This window comes from Homarus americanus, unplaced genomic scaffold (assembly GCF_018991925.1).
Source record: "Homarus americanus isolate GMGI-L3 unplaced genomic scaffold, GMGI_Hamer_2.0 scaffold367, whole genome shotgun sequence".
NCBI classification, from domain to species: Eukaryota; Metazoa; Arthropoda; class Malacostraca; order Decapoda; family Nephropidae; genus Homarus; species Homarus americanus.
Window position 1 is genome coordinate 8418610 of NW_024743709.1, and position 20000 is coordinate 8438609.

Sequence of the window (20000 nt, forward strand, 5' to 3'; positions counted from 1 at the left end):
ACGGGGGTAGTGTCTGCTCCCTCTCCCCCCTCCCTCTAGGTAGTGATGGGCATCTCATTAGCTTAATGTCATTTAGTCCCTCACCCACGTCCCTCCTCCCTCCCTCCCTCTCCCTCCTCTCTCCTTTTTTTCTTTCATCTCCTTCTCTCACCCTCTTTTTATCCTTTCACCCCACCCCCTCATATTCCTTCCCAAACACCCCTTCCACCTCCCACAACCTCACTTCCCTTAATAACCCTTCCCTCCTCCCTCCCACTTCCAAATCCCACCTTCCTTCTCCTCTCCCCACTAATCACCCTCCACTCCTCCCCCTTATTAAATTGTTCCTCTGCTCTCATACACTAAATACCACTCCTCCTCCTCCCCATCAAACACCTCCTCCTCCCTCCCCACTAATCACCCCTCCTTCCCCTCTTACCTCAAACACTCTTCCTCCTTCCTCACTCAAACACCCCTTCCTCCTCCCCACCCACCCTCCACCTCCCCACCTCCACTCCCCACTCAACACCCTCCACCTCCCCACTAAACACCCCCCTCCACCTCCCCACTAACACCTTCTCCACCTCCCCATCTAAACACCCCCACTCCTCTCACCTCCCCACTAAACACCCTCCTCCCACATCCACCTCCCCACTAAACACCCTCTCCCCTACTCAAACACCCCCTCCTCCCCATTAAACACCCCTCAGGCACTTGTCCTTTATTGTTTACTTCGGTGTTTAACTCACTGTGTTGGGTGGAACTTGGTTGTTTGTGGTGGTGTGGCAGGGAAGTTGTTTGTGGTGGTGTGGCAGGGAAGGTGTTTGTGGTGGTGTGTGGCAGGGAAGGTGTTTGTGGTGGTGTGGCAGGGAAGGTGGTGGGTGTGAGGCAGGGAAGGTGTTTGTGGTGGTGTGGGCAGGGAAGGTGTTTGTGGTGGTGTGAGCAGGAAGGTGTTTGTGGTGGTGTGGCAGGGAAGGTGTTTGTGGTGGTGTGTGGGAAGTTGTTTGTGGTGGTGTGAGGCAGGGGTGGGAAGGTGTTTGTGGTGGTGTGAGGTAGGGAAGGTGTTTGTGGTGGTGTGAGGTAGGGAGGTGTTGTGTGGTAGTGTGGCAGGAAGGTGTTTGTGGTGGTGTGAGGCAGGGAAGGGTGTTTGTGGTGGTGTGGTGGGAATGGTGTTTGTGGTGGTGTGGCAGGGAAGGTGTTTGTAGTGGTGTGGTGGGAAGGTGTTTGTGGTGGTGTGGGAAGCTGTGTTTGTGGGTGGTGTGGCAGGGAGGTGTTTGTGGGTGTGTGGGCAGGGAAGGTGTTTGTGGTGGGGTGGGGGCAGGGAAGGTGTTTGTGGTGGTGTGGCAGGGAAGGTGTTTGTGGTGGTGTGAGGTGGGAAGGTGTGTTTGGTAGGGGAAGGTGTTGTGGTGGTGTGTGGCAGGAAGGTGTTTGTGGTGGTGTGAGGGAAAGGTGTGTGTGTGTTGTGGTGTGTAGTGGTGTGGGGAAACTGTGTGAGAGGGGGTGAGGGAGAGATGGTGATGGGTGTGGATGGGTAGATGGAACAGAGGAGGTGAAGGAGAGGTTAAGGTGGGTGTAGAGAGAGAGAGAGAGAGAGAGAGAGAGAGAGAGAGAGAGAGAGAGAGAGAGAGAGATTTATTCTTGGAGTTTTCTTAAGAAGCCACCCTCATATTTTTTCTTAATTATTTGTGAGCTGCTTCATCCTTGCTTCGGATTATTCATAATTGACCTCCATCTTACCCTGGGTGTGTTCTTTCATCTCCCCCCTTTGATGCCTCGTTACAGCGGACCCTCGATGTAAGGACCAGGGTTTTTTTTTCCTCATGCAAGAGCTTGTTGACCTGAAGAAGTGTGTGTGTGTGTGTGTGTGTGTGTGTGTATGTGTGTGTGTGTGTTTTCAATATATACTGTATAGTTATATTTACAAAATTACTTAATATTTTCATAGTTATACATGCAAAATTACTTAACATTTTCACGCATACAAATACATATGTTGAAATACAACTACATATACATTAGATAGTAACTACGAATGCTTGAGTGACAAATGTATAATCGTTTAAACATGGAGCCACCGTCATGTCTGAGGGTTGGCGACCATGGCCCTCCAAGTGTGAGGCGTGTAATAAGACCTGCCAGAATTATAATGCTTGAGTATATTCAGGTGATTTGAGTTTTACTACTACTACTACAACTACTACTATTACTACTACTGCTACTATTATTATATTATTCTTATTGTTGTTGTTATTATTGTTTTGAGTTCACATTTATAATAGAGTTAAACGTATGAGCCACAACTCTCACATGAACTAGGTCCCCAGCTGAGGGTGAAAGACATGTTAGGAATAAGCAAATGAAAATTCAGTGGGATCCAGAGACGTAATGAAGGAAACTCTTGTACACATCCTCGGGTCTCCGCCGGTGGTAAATAAAGCGACACATCTTGGGCAGTACCCGGGGCGTGTTCACCTGCCTGCTGATTAATGGGTCATGTCAGGTGTGTGTGTGTAATGACCTTACAAAACACGCACACTTTACATAACAATATTCGTAATTAAATACTTCACAAACAGTAAAGCTTATCAGACTTGTACTCTATAACACAAACACGTATCCATCTACTTTAAACCTTTTAGAGTCGGAAAACAAAATCCAAATTACTAAAAAAAACAAAAAAGTAATCAAAACAAAGTCACTTTTTGTTGTTTATCTAACACGGAAATACATAAATAAACAAAACAGTCAGGTTATGTCTGTAACCTGGAATTAGTTTCTGTGTTTCGTCTCAAACCACAACCTCTTGATCAAGCAGTCTATTCATGCTGCTGACCCTGAGGCAAGGTGGTGTATCCTAACCCCAGCCACCGCACGTCTAGGTTGATTAGCTGAACACACACACACACACACACACACACACACACACACACACACACACACACACACACACACATACATACATACAAGTGGTCAAAGTTCCCTGATAACTTGACAACATCACCATCTCCCTTACCTACACGACCCTCTAGTCAAGTCGATGGTGCCAGATAGCTACTGACGAAAGTGTCCAGGGAATTATGTGACCAATACCTGATAGATGCTCTGTGTTGCTTGAGGCACGACCAGCATTGTTTTGTGTTGCTTTAGACTCACCAGTGTTTCTTTCTCCCGACAGACACCAGAACACATCAACACCAGCTTATGGGGCCGCACCACTACAACACCGGGTGAGGACCATAACTTTGACCAGTTAAGAGATGTGTGTTACTGTTATGGAAGGAGTTGTTGCCCTTAACCTAACCTAACCCCACCTACCATACCTTAACCTAATCCAGCATAAATCAACTTAACCTGACCTAATGTAATCAAACTTTGTCTAACCTAACCTAATATGGGCCTAACCTCCCTCCTAACCCTCCCTTTCCTATAAATGGTGTATCCTCTTGCGGGTTCCTTCCCTACAGTAGGATCTCACCTGGGTGTATCCTGCGAGGTCCTACGAGTTGTTGTTATTCAGGTAGGTGGCGGATCGTGACCATTACTGGCTGCCTCGAGTACACTGTGAGGCTGTTGATCCACCTCTCCCTCCCTCACCTGCCTCACCTCCCTCCAGCCTCCCTCGATCACGTCCACTCACCTTCATCCCTCCCTCCCTCACCTCCCTCCAGCCTCCCTCCATCACGTCCAGTCACCTTCATCCCTCCCTCCCTCACCTCCCCCTTGTTTGGTCGAGGTCCATCAAGTAGGTCCGCTGGTTCTGTTCGATGCTTAGATTAAATTTTCCTTTAGGTGTGCGTGTGTTCGTTTAATGCACATATTCGTTAAACCCCCTCCGTCATGCTTCCTTGTGCCTCTCCCCTTTCTTTACGCTTCCCCCTCCCCTCTTCCTCTCCCCTCCCCTCTTCCTCCCGCCAGCACTTCTGTACCTCACCAGGACACCAGGTAATAGTCCACTTCCGTCCCCCCCACGTCACTTCCCCCATGCTGGAGTTACTTGCGTTAAAGAGCGGAACTTTCTGGTTCCGTCGAACAAGTGATGAAATATCGTAAGTTTTTGTGAGTTTGTGGTAGCAGTTGACGCTGTGAAGGGAACTAACTTACCTGCCGCCGTAAACTAACTTATTTCTTACGGAGTACCTTTGTGATATACTGTACCTGCCTCGTACCGTACTACCACAGACTGTACCATTGGCACTATATAACATACCGGTAATGTACCTATGCTACCACAGTGTACATATCTGTATCTTGTTGTGGGTAGGTTTAGATTTGTATATATACTGTTTATACTAGAGAATTAATCACCACTACTACTACTACTACTACTACTTTTTTTTTTTTTTTGAACGTGGCCTCCAGCCTCCCCCAATAGCCACACCTTCGCCACCATTTAATTACCTTAATATTAAATATCCTAATACATAAGTAGCTATCCTATCTGTGTTAAATTAGTTGAGCCGCAGATCTATGCGGCATTCAGTGACTGTAGCCTCATAGTCAATATCTGCAGCAGTTGTCGGAGTTGGGGCAGAAGCTCTCGTTCCCCTGAGGCAGAGCAAAGCCGACCGAAGGAGAGAGAAAGACAGTCGACATCTCATCCAGGCTGTAACATAACGCCGACCGAAGGAGAGAGAAAGACAGTCGACATCTCATCCAGGCTGTAACATAACTTCTGGGCTGCTGCTTCTGTTCGGAGATCACCTCCGCGAGTCTGGCGTAGAAACATCTTGCACTTGGTCCCATCCCGCCAGAGGTTGTGAACACTAGAAGAGTGAAGCTGCCTTGATCAACGTTTTGAATTCTCTCCCCATATGCCCTTCTCTTGTCGTTCTCGTTCCTCCTATGTGCAGCATCGAGAGCTAGGTTACGGTGACATGCGGCCATGGGATCAAAAATCCTACTACTACTACTACTACTCAACACCCTCACCACCACCAGCCCCCTCTCAACCCCCTCACCATCACCCCTCTCCCTCACCCTTCTCCCTCACCCTTCTCCCTCACCCTTCTTCCTCCCCCCTTCACCAACTTGTAGGTTAATAACACCATCAAACCAAAATGTTCCTTTGACGTTAAAGTAATTACCGTCAGCCGTAGATTAAAGGCAACAAGTGTGTAAAAAAACCCCGGCATAAGAGCCTTGGGTATTAAACCTCTTTAAGATCATATGAAAAATGGCATCATATTGAAGTAATTTTTTATGAGATCAGTGACGGGGTGGGCTTCGGTGGGCTGCTTGGTCCTTAATCAGTGGAGGGGTGGGTTGGGGTGGGCTACCTGGTCTTTAATCAGTGGAGGGGTGGGCTACCTGGTCCTTAAACAGTGGAGGGGTGGGCTAGGGTGGGTTACGGGTTTCTTGATCAGTGGATGGGTGGGTTACCTGCTTCTTCATGAGTGGTGAGGTGGGCTACCTGCTCCTTAATCAATGGAGGGTGGGTTGGGATGGGCTACCTGCTTCTTCATCAGTGGAGGGGTGGGCTAATTGCTTTTTGAACTAATGGATCGTATTGCCCCCTTTAAATCATACTGTTGCTTGTACGGGGGTAGGGAAGGTTAATGGATCGTATTGTCTCCCTTAAACCCTTTCTCTTGGCTCTATCTAAGGGGTGAGCCACTGGATTAAGGGCAAAGAACTCCCGGATGTGTTTTGGGGATTCGTTTTGTGTGTGTGTGTGTGCGTGTGTGTGGTGGCGCGTGAGTTTCCACAGTACTTCCGGTCAGAGCGGCACTTGGTCCACGGCCACGGGTGTTGAGGACAGGAGTCAACACCACCACCAGTACGTCTCTCTCTCTCTCTCTCTCTCTCTCTAGGTGAAGCAAGCAGTGTTATCAGCCCAGGGTGTGAGAGAGGGAGGTGGTTGTAATACAGTAACAGGTCCCCTGGTTGGCTGGGTGCCCGCAGGTGGCTGGGTTCTAGTGGCTGGCAATATTTACTCCCTCTCTTCCTGTTGACAAGGTAAATATTCACGTTCGCCTTTTTATTATTTGTCCCGTTTTCTCCCGTTGTGGGGGTTTAATATGAGGTACTAGTCTGGTGGGTAGTGTCAGTGGTGTGGGTAATATTGGTTGGATAGTTCTGTAATATTCTCGTGTGGATAATATTGGTTGGATATTTCTGTGTTATTCGGGTTGGATAGGTTACAGTCTCCGTTTTATGGGTAAAAGTGATTGGATATTTAAGTAATATTCTCGTGTGGATGATATTAGTTGGGTATTTCTGTAATAATTTTTGTGTGGGTAATAGTGGTTGGATATTTATGCAATATTCGGATAGTGTTCGTTTTGTGTGGGTTGTCATAGCTGAATATTATTGTAATATTTGGATAGGTGAATATTTTTATCTCTTTTGTGTGAGGTAATACTCGTTAATACTCAGGAATATTTGGATGATCTACTGAATATTGTAATTTCCGTTGTCTTAAATAATACCGGTGGGGTATTTATCGGATAATATCGGGATAGTCTTAGAATAATCATGTAATATCGGGATAGTCTTCAGAATATTGCAAAAAATAATCGGATAATATCGAGATAGTCTTTAGAATATTGCTAAAAATACTTAAATAATTGAATATTCTCTCATAAATATTAATGAATATCTAAGTGAAGATACGAGTCTGTATTTTATTCTTGGGTAAAAATTGATCAGAAAAAAATATATATTATTTTAGCGAAAATTGACAAAAAAATAAAATATTGATAAAAAAGAAACAGTTGTGATAACAGTAGAAAATTGATTCTTCTTCTTCTTCTTCTCTGCATTTCCTTTTCTTTCCTCCTCTTCTTTCCCTTTTTTTCTATCTTCTTACTATTTCTCCCTCTTTTACTTCCCTCCTTCACTACCGTTCCTCCTTTCTGACGAGAGACAAACAGACAGACAGAGAACGTAACAGAGCGAAAGACAGACAGACAAACAGAGAGAGATAATGGCCCAAGCATCCTCCTTCCCTCCCCCTGGTGTGAGAGAGAGAGAGAGAGAGAGAGAGAGAGAGAGAGAGAGAGAGAGAGAGCTGGCCCCAACACACACACACGCAGCTGATGTCAACACTATCCACCCAGTATTGATCCACCTCCAGAAACTGAAGCAAAAAACTTATGTACATCCCAGTGTGGAGAAGTTTCCCACCTTGTAACTAAGACGACTGTGGTAGGTGGTGGCGTGGAGTGGAGAGTGGTGGTGACGTGGAGTGGAGAGCGGTGGAAGGGGGAGGGGTGGTGGTGACGGGGGGTGGCGCTGATGACGTAGAGGGTGGAGATGTGGAGGAGGTGGGAAGGGGAGGATGAAGGGGAAGTAGATAATTGTAGGAAAAGGAGGGAATATAAGGGAATAGAGAGAGAGACAGATTAACAGACAGAAAAGACACACACACACACACACACACACACACACACACACACACACACACACACACACACACACACACACACAGTTATGGCTGGTATAATATCAAAGTACCAGTCTCACACGTTACCAGATACTGTACAAAACACCACTTAACCTCAGTCACATACATTTAACAGACTGTCAGTACGGTTGTGAGTGTGTGGCTGTCGGTCTTATCCCAGTCTAGCGTAGGTGTGTACAGGCTGTCACATCTCCAGACTGTCAATACGGCTGTGAGTGTGTGTGTCTGTCAGTTTTACCCCGGGCTAGATCTGTACCTTGTCACTGTCCACTACCTGTCAGGAGGAACTTACTCTTGAGGACTAAGATCATAATATTTAGTGGTAAATGTTCTTAAAATATGCTGACCATTTTTCTCCCGGAATATACTGTGTGTGTGTGTGTGTGTGTGTGTGTGTGTGTGTGTGTGTGTGTGTGTGTGTGTGTGTGTGTGTGTGCGCGCGCGCGTGTGTATGTGTGTGTGTGTGTGTGTGTGTGTGTGTGTGTGAGCGGAAGTCAGGGAGAGGCGTCATTTGCATACGAAGATGATGTCATGGCAACACAGGTTTTTCAGGGGTCGCCTCCCAAGAGATGCCTCACGTGGGGTGGTGGTGGGGGTGGTGGGCCAGGGTAAGAGTAGGTCCACTAATACAGTCCCTCCGCGCTTTACGACCTACGGAAACCTGTAATGCCTTCTTCTTCTTCCTGTATCCGTATTTACAGAGATTCATAAGATAGAATATTCAATGTAACTGAATATCTAAAGAATATAAATATGGTAATACATAGATACCTCTCTTAACTTAAGCTACATGATAAGATTGATATTCAGAAATAACCTTAACTTTACACGGAGAATTTACCTTAACTTTACACGGAGAATTTACCTTAACTATACATTCACCTAAATACCAACACTGTAGATAATATTTTATGAAAGAATATCTACATTAATATTTATCTCCTAATTGCTGTCAAGTGAACGTATCTAGTTAAGGTAAAGTCTCGGTGTAATTTTGACATAATTTTTGGCTGGTTTTTAATTTAAGTCAACCAGTAAGGGAGAAATATTTATCGTAAGAACCTCGTGAATCAGTGGCCAGGGTTTCCGTAGCTTCTATAATATCTTAGAACAAAATATTCTAAGTGTGGTAAGATTTCCTTGTGGGTTAACATTATAGTGGTAATAGACTCACTGGGAGGGATATATAGCAATTGATTGGTGTCCTCTTGTTAGTGTGAGCTCTATATCTATGCCAGAGCTCTACCTATACCAGTGCTCTGTATCTATACCAGAGCTGTATACCTATACCAGATCTCTATACCTATACCAGAGCTCTATATCTATACCAGAGCTCTACCTATGCCAGAGCTCTATATCTATATCAGAGCTCTATATCTATACCAGAGCTCTATACCTATACCAGAGCTCTATACCTATATCAGAGCTCTATATCTATACCAGAGCTCTATATTTATACCAGAGCTCTATTTCTATACCAGAGCTCTATACCTATACCAGATCTCTATACCTATGCCAGAGCTCTATATCTATACCAGAGCTCTACTTATACCAGAGCTCTATATCTACATCAGAGCTCTATATCTATACCAGAGCTCTATGCCTATACCAGAGCTCCATACCTATATCAGAGCTCTATACCTATACCAGAGCTCTATACCTATATCAGAGCTCTATACCTATGCCAGAGCTCTATACCTATACCAGAGCTCTATACCTATACCAGAGCTCTATACCTATACCAGAGCTCTATACCTATACCAGATTTCTATATACCAACACCAGTGCTCTATAAATGCCCTCCAAAATTGTCCTGGAAATTATGATTTTTTTCTTGATATACGAATACAAAATGTCTTAGAAAATAGAACGAAAAAGTTCCCTCCCCACCAAAAAAAATGCTCTTTCCATTCGCCTTCCTTTTTGCTTTTCTGATACTTTCTAGGGATTCATTGCGGTTTAGAAAGTATACAAAGGAACGGTGAGAAAATGCCTCCTTTCTCCCGTGTTATGTTTTGGTGTATGGGTTTCAGTTGTTTGTGTTTGTTTATATATTCATCTGCTTATTTTTTGTGTTTTGTTTTTGTTGTTTACGTCCGTCAAATGTGGTTGGGTTGATGGGTGGGGAATGTAGGTGTTGGTAGTAACAGATGTATACAGTCCCCTTCACTCGTGCGTTTACAGGGGCTCGTTATATAAACATTCCACAAATTATTATCTTTGATTTATTTGCTTTAATATTGTTTTAATTTGTTTCCATAGTATGTTTATTATTGCGAGTTTCTTTCTATCGAATGTAAACAAACACAGCATTGCCACACTGCACAAAACCTTGACGATCCCCTTAAAACGTACTGGTGAAGGGGACTGTACGTAGTTGAAGGTGGAGGCATGTACGTGGTTGTACGGGGCATAATGTACACGGTGGTATATAGGCATCAGATTTGAGGAGAGAGAGAGAGAGAGAGAGAGAGAGAGAGAGAGAGAGAGAGAGAGAGATAAAATGCATCGTGTAGGTTCCCGTCATAGCGTCACTAACAATGCCAATCTCTCTGTTTACTCTTCCGACGCCTGTGTGTGTGATTCCTGTTGACAGGTCACGTGTTCCAGCTGAGACTATATAGCTTCAGCAAAATGATTTATTTAGCTTTTGTAGGAAACCCTGACGTGGTCTAACAATGTATAGCTTCAACAAAATACGTACCTCCATTTAACTGAACTCTTAGCTTTGTTCGTACAGTTAATTGCTCTCACGGAAAGCATAGCTTCAGTAAAATGAATCCTTAGCCTTTTGTCACGTGGCCTAACAGACAGAGTAGCTGTAGCTTTTACAACAATATCTCATTTTAGTTTAGTGTTTCATGACGCCACAAGCTACTACTGACCCTGCAGCAGCACCTCTCAGCTCAGCAGCGTCAGGAGATCACCTTTAGTAGACATACAACACTAGGCGGCGCGTGGCTGTGTGGGAGGAATGAATGGCCAGTGTGTGAGGTGAGGGATGGTGGTCATTACCCCCCCCCTCCTGGACCTCCCCATCAACTACACTGTTTACCCTCACCATGTCCTACACCCTCATCAGATGGGGGTCACCCCCATGATGTCCTTCCATGCACTTTGCCCTCACCATGTCCTACACCCTCATGCAGTAAAATGATCATACAACTCCACATTGATACGCCATATGTATAGACAGTACAGGTATACACACAATGGTAAACAGGTAAGATGATTCTGCCAAGGATTACCTAACACAGTCATCTCATGCTAAGTTACTATACCCTCCCCCGCAACTGTAGACAGGGGATTGTTTTCAGGTCTGTCTGTCTATCTGTCTGTCTGTCTGTGATCAACGTGTAAGGTAAAGGTCGACCATCAGTGTTTTATATATATACATTAATCAACAGATCTTTCCTTACTAATATGTTAAGGATTGGGATTCAAAATGTTTGGCCAGGCGGGTCGTGTTGGTGAGTCAGAGGCGGGCGTGAGTGGTCTGCCCGCTATATAACGCCAATGTCAGGTGTATTGTGGGACCAGGGTTTTAAATATCGTCCACCCCGGTATTAATAATGACCGAGCTGATAGTTAGGTTGTAAAATTCGACGGGTAGGGGGGTGTACCAAATTTGCAGATGAGGCCGTGGTGATGGTCAGTGAGAGTCGAAAGGGTCAGTGTGTTGAGCGCTTCTTGATATGTGGAGTAGGAAGGGGCGAGAATAATCTTGCATATGTGTGTGTGTGTGTGTGTGTGTGTGTGTGTGTGTGTGTGTGTGTGTGTGTGTGTGTGTGTGTGTGTGTGTGTGTGTGTGTGTGTGTGTGTGTGTGTGTGTGTGTGTGTGTGTGTGTGTGTGTGTGTGTGTGTGTGTGTGTGTGTGTGTGTGTGTGTGTGTGTGTGTGTGTGTGTGTGTGTGTGTGTGTGTGTGTGTGTGTGTGTGTGTGTGTGTGTGTGTGTGTGTGTGTGTGTGTGTGTGTGTGTGTGTGTGTGTGTGTGTGTGTGTGTGTGTGTGTGTGTGTGTGTGTGTGTGTGTGTGTGTGTGTGTGTGTGTGTGTGTGTGTGTGTGTGTGTGTGTGTGTGTGTGTGTGTGTGTGTGTGTGTGTGTGTGTGTGTGTGAAACAGTCATATTCAATATAGGGGATGTCGATTATAATTTTCGCTGGTAGTAAAAATCGACGGTGAGAGAGAGAGAGAGAGATCACATAATAAATTTCCTCAGTTTTTCCAACAACACGGGTTCGACACAACCACTCCATACGTCGCAATCTGAAGATGGAAAAATCAGTGTCTCTGTAAACCTCACCCACCAGCCCTGACACCTAGTCCCTGTAAACCTCACCCACCAGCCCTAACACCTGTTCCCTGTAAGCCTCACCCACCAGCCCTGACACCTAGTCCCTGATCATCAAAAATTTGGTACCATGAATTGAGAAGTTCCCCCCTCCCTACCCCTCCCCCGGCTTCTTACACCTATTGATTAAACACCCTAACGCTACCTGGAGGGGGTTAGGTTAGGTTAAGTTAGGTTAGGTTAGGTTAGATTGGATGTGGCTAGGTTAAGAGTTAAGGTAGGTTAGGTTAGGTTAGATTGGATGTGGCTAGGTTAAGAGTTAAGGTAGGTTAGGTTAGGTTAGATTGGATGTGGCTAGGTTAAGAGTTAAGGTAGGTTAGGTTAGGTTAGGTTAGATTGGATGTGGCTAGGTTAAGAGTTAAGGTAGGTTAATTTAGGTTAGGTTAGCTAAAACTATACCATTTTTTCTCCATTTGTTCCGATATTTAGAATAGAATTTAAACTGAAAATGGATGTTGGGGGTTGACCTTTTAAAACCGATCCACGTCAGAAGTTAAACAGAAAACGATCATAATTAAGACATTTTAGAGAGAGTAACAGTGGCAGTGTGAACTAACAATGGTAAGAGTGAGGCGAGCTAACACACCACTCTCACCTGCACACCACACCAGGTAGAAACACGGCGCTCATTAGTAGTGAGTGTAGTGAGTCATGCACGAGAGGAGGCGGCATTAAGATTTGTGTGTGTGACATTTTATGGAGAGCCTGTAACAGTGGCAGTGTGAACTAACAATGGTAAGAGTGAGGCGAGCTAACACACCACTCTCACCTGCACACCACACCAGGTAGAAACACGGCGCTCATTAGTAGTGAGTGTAGTGAGTCATGCACGAGAGGAGGCGGCATTAAGATTTGTGTGTGTGTATGGTCCATTGCCTGCACTTACCAACCCACATCACTCCACTGCTCGCCTACATTAATTTACTGCCCGCCCACATTACTTTACTGCCCGCCCACATTACTCTACTGCCCCCCCACACATACTGCCCCACACACTCTACTGCCCTCCCCCACATCACCCTACTGCCCGCCCACATTACTTTACTGCCCACCCACGCCACCCCACTGCCCGCGTACACAATTTACTGCCCGCCCACATTACCCTTCAGCCTGCCCACATTACTTCTACTGCCCCCCCCGCATTACTTTATTGCCCACCCACACCACCCACTGCCCGCCCACACCACCCCTACTGCCCACCCACACCACCCTACTGCCCGCCCACACCACCCTACTACCCGCCCACACCACCGTACTGTTCTCCCACACCAGTCCTCTATCAGCCCACTGCCTGCCCATACCAGTCCTCTTTCTGGCTACACCATCCCACTGATCGCCCACACCAGTCCACTGCCTGCCCACACCAGCCCATATACTGTACACTTCTTCACCCTGCCTAACTCTCATTCACCCTCACCCGCCCTCACACACCTTATTTCCTCACACTCCCTTACACTCCCTCGCCCTTCCTCACTCTCCTTCACCCTCTCTCACTTACTTCACTCCATCATCCTCCCTTCCTCACCTTTCCTCACCCTTCCTCACACCCGCGTTACCTTTTCTCACACTTCCTCACGCTCTCTCCCTTACCTCACAGTTCTCCTCCCGTGTCTCATCAGGCGTGAGGAAAGACCCTGTAACACATTATCCCCTTACCGAGAACTTCGCCACTGCCGGCAGAAGGAGGTGCGACCGTTCGCTTGACGTATACCTCCCATGAGAGTTTCAACTGCCTGATGGAAGGGGTCGCCAGGCGCTGTTGATTGCTCGTGCTGGCGCTGTTATTAGGGCGCGGGCCATAGTTAGTAGGGCTTTAGGGAGGAAATATCGTGTTACTTGATGAAGGTGGAGACGAGGGTTCAGGGCTGAGGGTTTATGGTGTAAGGCTTTACGGTTTAGGGTTTAAGGGTTCAGGGTTTAAATGTTTTGGGTTTAAGGTTAGTTCTCGGTTTATGGGTCTAGGGTTTAATATTCACTGTTTAAGGGTTAAGGTTTAGTTTTTAAGGGTTCACAGCTCAAGAATTTAAGGTTTGAATATATTACGGTTCAGGGTTCAAATAGTTTAGGGTTCAGACTCACAAAACTTCATTCCGATAATCTAGTCCCTTATATAATGCTAAGTGAGTCTCGGTGTAATTATGACGCCATTTTTCCCTGTGTTTTAGCGTAAAATAAACTGTTAGATGTTTCTGAGATATTTAAGAGACATATTTAACATACGAACCTTTGTGAATCCTCGTACAGGACTTGGATTCTCTCGTAAGGTCAATCTCTCTTCTCCCATCCCCCTCAGCTGTTTCCCTTGCGATAGATCTCAGAAAACTCGCGGCAAAATTGGTGTCGATTTTGAACTGAGGCTTTACGAATCTTTTGAGAATTTGGACTTTATGAGAATTTACCTTCCGGCCTTTTGAGAATTAGTGCAATAGGAGAATTTACCCTACGAACTTTTTGAGAATTAATTTATGAACTTTTGAGAATTAACTTACGACCATTTGAGAATTAAGTTACGACCCTTTGAGAATTAACTTACGACCCTTTGAGAATTAACTTACGACTCTGAGGATTAAGTTACGACCCTTTGAGAATTTACTTACGACCCTTTGAGAATTAACCTACGACCCTTTGAGAATTAACTTACGACCCTTTGAGGATTAAGTTACGACCCTTTGAGGGAAGACAGTGGCACCCATATCAAGTTTATAATGCCACTGTTAACCCCCCTTTCTCTCTCTCTCTCTCTCTCTCTCTCTCTCTCCATCTTCGTCCTTTTTATCCCACCATTATTTTCTTATTCATTGATTTACTCATTATATCCGGTAGTGAATGAGAGGTCGGGATGATGATGATGATGAGTCGGAGGAGTAGGAGGTGGGCAGGGTTGTCATGGGTTACCAGATGAGGTATAGGAGTGGTAGTGAGGGAGAGTGGCAGGTAGGAAGGGAGAGTGGCAGGTAGGGAGAGAGAGTGTGTGAGGGAGGGAGAGTGTGAGGAAGAAGTCAGGCAGGCAAGGAAGGAGAGTGTGATAGTAAATACATATTAGCTTGATACATACTCTGTAGTTATATGTATTTACAGTGTAGAGTTATTGATACAGTAATGTGTTAAGTGGGTGGAAGAAATACATGGGTTGTGTTATGGTGAAACGTTAAAACAGTGTTAGTGAGCAGCAGGTCGTGATGGTGATGATATATGTGTGTGTGTGGGGAAGGAGGCAGGGTGGGTGGGAGTATGGAGGTAGACAAAACGACAGACAAACAAGCAGGGAAACAGAGAGAGGAAGAAGAAGAAGAAGAAATAGAAGAAGAAGAAGAAGAAGAAGAAGGAAGAAGAAGAAGAAGAAGAAGAAGAAGAAGAAGAAGAAGAAGAAGAAGAAGAAGAAGAAGAAGAAGAAGAAGATACCCACATCAAGACACCCTCTGACACACCAACTCCCTCAAATCAGTTTGATTTGTCATACCTGTGTCTCTACCCACCACCCACACCAACCCACCCAAACTGTACCCCACCCAAACCCACCCACACCCACCCACCCAAAACCCACCACACCAACCCACCCAAAACCCACCCACACCAACCCAAATCACCCACCCAAAACCCACCCACCCAAAACCTGCACTCCACACCAACCCACCCACCCACCAACCTACTATAGCACACAAACTCCCTTTCAGCTCTCTATATATATTTTTTAAACTTTCTGTCCAATGAAACTTATTGAAAAGAAACTCTCTCACGCGGAAAAGTTTTTTATCAGGCAGACAGTTAATCAGTCGGTCAGGGTAGATGCTCAGTCAATCAGTCAGTTAGTTGGTCAGTCAATCAGTCAGAAGAGACAGGCGTGGGGTATGACTGACGTCGCCTGATACAACAAGAGTGTGTTCTCGTGTTCCTCTTCCATCTTTATCAACATTTTTCTCATCTCCACCTTTTCTCTGCTTCATATCTTCGTTCTTTTCTGTTTTGCCAAATCTTTAGTTTCCAATTTTCATCGTCCTGTTTATTCCTTTCTTTTTGTTATGTTTTCCTTCCATTTATGTTATTTGTTAATTTATCTTCATGCATCTCTCTCTCTCTCTCTCTCTCTCTCTCTCTCTCTCTCTCTCTCTTCGCTGGTGTGTTGCTTTCTTTCCTTCCTTCCCTTTCCCATCACCCCTTCTTCCCCTCCTCCTCCTCCCTTTCTTTCCCCTCCGTCCCTCACAGATCCTTCTTCCCCTTCTCCCGTTTCCCGTCCCACTGGTACCCACCCTCCCCCATGCTGAGTCTCTCCACGCTAAGTCTCACCCCCTCTACTCTCCCCCTCCCCCCCCATAAATAGGAAAGGAAGTAGGGGGGGGGGTGAGAGTAGTGGGCGGCAGGGAGCTACTCATGCCGCCCATCCACCCACCTCTCTCTCTCTCTCTCTCTCTCTCTCTCTCTTTTGTTTACATCTTATTGTCCACACTTAATCGTCCGGGATTCCCTTTTATTTTTACGCCTCCTTGCCCACGCCCCTCTTGCCCACTTCCTACACACGCCCCCTTGACCACCCCTCATTGCCCACGCCCCTTGCCCATTTTTCATCGCCTACGCCACCCTCCTTGTCTACTTCTTCTCCATCTCCTCCTCTTCTCTCTCTCCCATCTCCACCTCTTGTTATCTTTTCCTCTGTCGCATCTCCTCCTCCTCCCATCTCTTTCTCTTCCCCTCTCCTCCTCCTCTTCTCCTAGTCCCCTTTCATCTTTCTCCCCTCTACCTCCGTCTCCTCCATCTCCCCTTTTATCTCCCTTCTTCTCCTCCTCCTCGTCCCCTTTCATCTTTTCCTCCTCTTCCTTCTTCTCTTCCTCTTTGTGTCCGTCCATCTGTTATCTTGTTTGACCTTATTGTTATCCCCCTCCTCCTATGTCTCGTTTATCAGCGGTGTTCTTCCCATATCCTTCCTTAATGTGTCTGACTTATTGTGGCCTTTGTGTTTCATCTCTCTCTCTCTCTCTCTCTCTCTCTCTCTCTCTCTGTCTACAGGGTCATAGGTTCAGTTTTAGACCTCTCCCAGCCTCCCCACCCCCCCCTTCAAGACCTCTCCTGTCACCTCTCCTTAAGGCCTCTCACTGCCCTCCCCTTCAAGACCTCTCCTGTCACCCTCCTCCTTCAAGACCTCTCACAGCCTCCCCTCCTTCAATACCTCCTGAGCCTCCCCTACCTCCCAAGCCCTCTCTGGCCTCCCTACCTCCTTCAATACCTCTCACAGCCTCCCTACCTCCTTCAGGCGTCTCACAGCCTCCCCCGCCTTCAATACCTAAGCCTCCCCTACCTCCTTCAAGACGTCTCACAGCCTCCTACCCCTTCAAGACCTCTCACAGCCTCCCTACCTCCTTCAAGACCTCTCACAGCCTCCCCCTTCCTTCAATACCTCTCAGCTCCTACCTCAGACGTCTCCAGCCTCCCTACCTCCTTCAATTCTACACTCCCCTTCCCCCCAGTCCCTCTGTCACCCCTCCACCCCCCTCAGCCTCCAGAGGTGTCAAAATAGCCCCAATAAACCACCATTCTCACCACCACGCCAGGGAAAAAAAATGTATGTCTTTTGATATTGGGCGTCATCGGCTCACACCGTCACACACACCTCCTGGGGATAGGCCAGTCTTTGATCTATAGGTCAGGGGACTTGTGTGGTGGGTGTGGACTCACATTTCTGACCCCTCATCCCTCCCTCCTCTTTTGACTCTCTCTCTCTCTCTCTCTCTCTCTCTCTCTCTCTCTCTCTCTCTCTCTCTCTCTCTCTCTCTCTCTCTCTCTCTCTCTCTCCTCCCCGTCCCCACATGCTACCTTCCCTCACTGGTCCATCCCCCTGTTCCATTCACCCTGCCGCTCCCCTCCTTTTCCATTTCCGTCCTTATCCTCCCCTTCTTCCCTCCTCCCTTTTCCGTCTCTCTACCTTTTCCATACTCTCTTTCTCCCTTTAAGTCTCCTTCTTTCCATTTTTCCTCCATATCCACCAAATCCCCCTCTTTTTTCCCCGCTCCTCTCCCCTCTCTTTCTTCCTTCTCCTTTCTCCCTTTTCCCCTTTCTCTTCCTTCTCTTTTTCCTCCCACTTTTCTTTTTTTTATGTTTTATTTTCCCCTTCTCTCTCTCTCCTGCTCTCTCTCTCTCTCTCTCTCTCTCTCTCTCTCTCTCTCTCTCTCTCTCTTCTCTCCAGTTCTCTCCTTCCCTCTTCTCCTCTTTCTTCTTCTTCCTCTTCCCTCCCTTCTTCCCCTCTCCCTTCCTCTCTCTCTTCCCTCGTCTCCCCCTCCTCCCCCGTTTTCTGTGGTCCTGGACATACCCTAGCACTTTATTGCCACCCCACTCCTCCTCCCCCCTACCCCTCCTACCCTCTCTACCTCATTGTCTCTCCCCTTCTCTCCCACCCCCCTCATTCTTTCCTCCTCTCCCCCTCTCCCTCTCCCTTCTATTCCTCCCCTCATCTCTTTTTATGTCCCCCTACTCCCTTCTCCCTCCTTCTCCCCTCTCCTCCCCCCTTCCCCCCTACCCCCTCATCTCTTTCCCTCTCGTCCCATCCTTCTTCTCTTCCCCTTCTCCCTCTCTCTTTCATCTCTTTCCTTCCCTCTCTCCCTACCTTCCTCATCTTCCTCCCTCTCCCCCTTACTGCCCCTCCCTCCCCTCTCTCCCTTACTCCCCTCTCCCAGACCTGTGGAGTGCATATAAATGTTGTGCCTGATTATCACATTGATGTGTTGAGCTGTCTCTTGTGTCCAGCATTATGTGACACTGTCACCCCCTCCGCCTCCCCCCTCCCCCTCCCCCTCCCCCCTCCCCTCCCCTCCTTTCCCTCCCCCTCCCTTACTCTGTTTGTATGTCTGGTCTGTGTTTTTGTGTTTTGTTTGTTTGTGTTAATTGTCGTGTTTGTGTTTTGTTTGTTTGTATTAATGTATTTGTTGTGTGTGTGTGTGTGTGTGTGTGTGTGTGTGTGTGTGTGTGTGTGTTTGTGTGTGTAGTTATCCACATATTTTCTTCTTAATCTTCAACACCTTTTATTCTACCCACGAACACCCTCACACTGCTACACCTCACACTGCTACACCTCACACTGCTACACCTCACACCACTTCCCACCCTCACACACACCTCACTGCTACACCCTCCTGCCTCACACCTCTGCCTGTCATTGCTACACCCCTCACACTACACCCTCACTCTTCTCACTACACTGCACACCCTCCACATTACTACACCCTCACATTGCTACACCCTCACACACCCCTCACACTGCTACCTGTCACTGCTACACCCCTCACACTGCTACACCCCTCACTCTTCTACCCTCCCACATTGCTATACCCTCACATTGCTACCCCTCACATTCTCCCCTCACTGCCACCCCTCACACTGCTACACCTCACACTGCTATACCCTCACACTGCTACACCCTGTCACTACACCTCACACTGCTACACCCTCACTCTTCTACACCCTCACACTGCTACACCCTCACATTGCTACACCCTCACATTGCTACACCCTCACACTGCTACACCCTCACACTGCTACACCCTCACACTGCTACACCCTCACACCTACACCTGTCACTGCTACACCCTCACTCTTCTACACCCTCACCTGCTACACCCTCACACTGCCACCCCACTCTTCTACACCCTCACTCTTCTACACCCTCACACTGCTACACCCTCACATTGCTACACCCCTCACATTGCTACACCTCACATTGCTACACCCTCACACTGCTACACCCCTCACACTGCACCCCCTCACACTGCTACACCCTCACACTGCTACACCCTCACACTGCTACACCCTCACTCTTCTACACCCCTCACACTGCTACACCCTGTCACTGCTACACCCTCACACTGCTACACCCCTCACTGCTACACCTCCTTCCACCTCACACTTCCACCCTCACACTTCTACACCCCTAAGTTCAGTGGTGTGCTATACCTGTGCCATTAATCTATTGTGTGGGAAAAATTCAGTGGCGGTGATGTTGATGAGCAGTAATGTTTAATGGAAGACTACAGTAATGTTAGAATATGTTGAAAGACTACAGTAATGTTAGAATATGTTGAAAGACTACAGTAATGTTAGAATATGTAGACCAAAATACAGTTATCACCAACGGCTGTGACGTCAGAAAGTTTTTGTGAAGCAAACACAGTAATGATAGTGTTTATACGATATTATTTATGTATATAGACCAAAACAGAGTCAGGTGAACACAGATGGCAGAGGAACGTTTGTTAGCCTGAAGGAGTCAACACAACACAGTTTTAT

General features: G+C 46.7%; 1 protein-coding gene across 1 annotated transcript in view; it reads left to right on the top strand.

Annotated features, from left to right (window-relative positions):
• LOC121877463 overlaps window positions 1–20000 on the top strand; it is a 149403-nt gene that overhangs the window by 36399 nt on the left and 93004 nt on the right. The window contains exon 2 of the mRNA XM_042383229.1: window positions 3155–3206. The gene's annotated coding sequence lies outside the window, so the exon portion shown is untranslated. The remainder of the gene's footprint in view (window positions 1–3154; window positions 3207–20000) is intronic.